The sequence below is a fragment of the Tenrec ecaudatus genome, chromosome 1 (assembly GCF_050624435.1).
Source record: "Tenrec ecaudatus isolate mTenEca1 chromosome 1, mTenEca1.hap1, whole genome shotgun sequence".
NCBI classification, from domain to species: Eukaryota; Metazoa; Chordata; class Mammalia; order Afrosoricida; family Tenrecidae; genus Tenrec; species Tenrec ecaudatus.
In genome coordinates, this window is record NC_134530.1 from 38188587 (window position 1) to 38191865 (window position 3279).

At 46.9% G+C, this 3279-nt stretch overlaps 1 non-coding gene across 1 annotated transcript; it reads right to left on the reverse strand.

Moving 5' to 3' along the window:
- Positions 1-210: 210 nt before the first annotated feature.
- On the reverse strand, positions 211-402 carry LOC142438073 (U2 spliceosomal RNA). Its single transcript, XR_012782538.1, has one exon. It is a non-coding gene; the product is annotated as a U2 spliceosomal RNA (small nuclear RNA).
- Positions 403-3279: the final 2877 nt, after the last annotated feature.

A 3279-nucleotide genomic window follows, 5' to 3' on the forward strand; every position in this document is an offset into this window, starting at 1 on the left:
ACAAAGCCCAGTCTCTCTCACCCAGAGCTGCTGCTGGTTTTGAACTTCCGGCCATTTGGATTACAGGCCAACTCCTATCCAACAATAAGAAGGGAGGGGGGGGTGTGGGGAAAATAACCAGTTCTCTTCTTTCTGGAACTTACAGTCAGCAGGGAAATACACCATAAACAAGGAAAGAAATAAGCAAGCTTCTTTTTTCTTATTCCCCCAAGGGGGTGCACCATTCCTGAAAGTACTGCAATACCAGGTCGATGCTTGGAGTGGACAAAGCAAGCTCCTATTCCATCTTCCTGCTCCCAAAATCCATTTAATATACTGTCCTTGGATAGAGGGTATATCAGATATTAAACTGATAAGAACAGATACTACACTTGATCTTAGCCAAACAGCCAAATAAGCAAGCTTCAGAGAGGGATAAATGCTGTGGGAAAAGAATGATTAGGGTAAACTTCAAGAGAATAGAAAGGACACAGCATTAGTTAGGGTCTTCAAGAGACTTCCCGGGGTGACAGTTGACTGAGGCTGGAAGGTCAAGAAAACATCTACTCTTGATATTGCCTCTGTCATGGAATATTTTGCCTATAAAGCCCTTCGACGTTTATTTCTTTCTGCTTGAGCTGCGCTGAGTGCTTTCCCTCATTTTGGCTTTCTATCTTCATACATTTCATTATCATATTTTATCTGCCTTTTGCAATGCTCTGCTTGGTCTTTGACTTCATCTTTCTTTCATTCCCGTTAGCTACTCTGAGTCCAACACGGGGATTGGAATCTTTACTGACATCCACTTTGGTCTTTTCTTTCTTCGTTTTCTTGTAAATGACCTTTTGCTTCCTCCGTGTATGATGCTCTTGCTGTCAGAGCACAGTTAGCCAGGTCTTCTGTCAATAATGTTCATTGTACCAAATCTGTTCTTGAGAGGGTCTAGAAATACAGGTGGCTTAGATCCAAGGTCATATTTTGAATCACAAGGACTTAATTTTATTAAGTCCTTACGCGTCAGCTTGAACTTGCATGGGTACAGCTGACCATTTCATTTGTTCCACAGTCAGCCCCTGGCTGGGTTTTAGCTGCTGGCATTGAGCTTCTCCATTGTCACTTTGTACAAATAGAGTCAATTCAGTTCCTGATTCCACCTGATGAGGTCCACCTATTTAGTCACTGCTCATGTGGTGGAAAAGAGTTTTGCACTGAAGTGGTCATTGGTCTTGCAAAATTCTAGCATTTCTATCCTCAAGGTCATATTTTCCAACTCCTGCTTTGTCCTCTTTGTTTCCAATTTTCACTTTCAAATTACCAATAATTATTGGTGCAGCTTGATTACATGTTTAATCAATTTGAAACTGGACAAGTTGGTGGGATTCTTCAATGTCTTCATCGCTAGCTTTCGTATTTGGTACATACGTTTGCGTAAGAGTTATATCAACTGGACTTCTTCATAGGCATGTAGCTAGTATCCTACCACAGGTAGCATTGTACTTCAAGATGGGTCTTGAAAATGCTCCTTTTGGTGATGAACGTGACACCTTTCCTCTTGAATCTGTCATGTCACAGCACCGTCAGCCCTACAGCCGTCTGATTCAGCATGACTGATGCCAGTCTACCTCAACTCACGAAAGTTTAGGAGACTACTCTTCTGTTTTGGACAACTTCTAATATTCCTGGATTCACATACCACACACTTCACCTTCCGATGACTAGTGATCTTTCCAGCTGTTTCTTCTCGATGTGAGGCCTATCCCATCAGCAAATGAAGGCTCCCTAACCTTCACCCCAGCCATGTCTTAAGGTCAACCGCGCTCTGAGAAGGCAGCTCCTCCCGTGTCGCATGTTGAGTGCCTTTCAACTTGAGGAGCTCATCTTCTGGCTTTATATCAGACAGGGTTTCACTGGCTGCTGCTATTGAGGTTTCCCATGACTGATTCCCCCCAACGCGGACTGCCTAGTCCGCCTTCCTCATCTGGAAGCTCTCGTGACCCTGCTTGCATTTGAGATGCCAGCGGCGGAGCTTCCAGCACCGCAGCAACACACCAGCCGCCAAGGTACGCCTGACAGAAGACATTCCTTAGCAGCAGCCCAAACGTGCAGCATGTGCTTGCTGCTCTCCCTCAGTAACAAAGGACAATGCAAGCCCTTAGGATAGTCACTAAATCCCGTTATCAAAACCCACAGACAGGGTGGCTACCCGGCACAGTCCCAGCAGTGGGATGCCCCACAAGGTCACATGGTTTCCAGCACAGTCTTCAGAGTGAGGGTGGACGGGAGAGCTGGCTGCCAGTGCTTGTCAGTGCCCAGCTTCTTTCACGGTGGCCAAGCGGAGAGTGCCCTGGATGAGCAGAGCCAAGCTTCAGATGACCTTGGAGAGGACAGGAGGTGTTCTTTGAGCTTCATCTTGGTGGAAGAGCAGAGAGTGGAAGAGCAGATGTATGTTAGGGTGTGGGGGAAGGACCTCCAGTGTTGGGAACCCCCAGGTGAGAGCAGCAGCGTGGGAAAAGGTAGAGAAACTACAAAGGAGGAGGGAGGCGAGGGCGGGCTGGGCTCTGAGATCGGTCCGGGTTCATACCCTGGCTCCAGCGCTCACAAGCTGTGTCACCTGGGGAAACTCCCTTGACCTTACTGGACTCTCATTTCCTTGTCCATAAAAAGGGATCCTGAGCAAAGCCTCTCTTTTGCTGTTGGTATAAGATAAGCCGGTTCCACCTCTTAGCGGCCAGACTCAGGAAGTAGACTACCATAACTTTCCCCCCAAACACAGCTGATACATGTGAGCCTCCGACCTCATGGTTGGCAGCCAAACACGTGGCCACTTCACAACAAGGATTATTGCTGGTCAGGCTGACTTCTGAACCAACTGTCAGCCAAGATAACTATCCTTCAAGAGACAGGGCGGTTCCGTGGTAGAATTCTTGCCTTCCGACAGGTGACCTGGGTTCCAGTCCCGTGTCATGAACAGCCAGTCACCACATGTCCGTCAGTGAAGGTGAAGGCTTGTGTGTTGCTGATATTGAACAGGCTTCAGCAGAGCTAAGAGGGACCATGCACAAGGCTTTCAGAGGCTAAGTCCTCTGAAGTGGACCGCAGATTCCCTTTTCAAAGTCTATTCTTGGTCTGATAGCTCTTAAGGAAGCCAGGGGATTTTCAGTTGTCTCATATGCATGTGAAAGTGGGACATTGAACCAGGAAGATGGAAGAATCTATGTGTGTGCATGATGGTGCGGAGAAAAATATTAAAAGTCCCACGGACTGCCAAAAGAACAAACAAATCTGCCTCAAAAGAAGTAT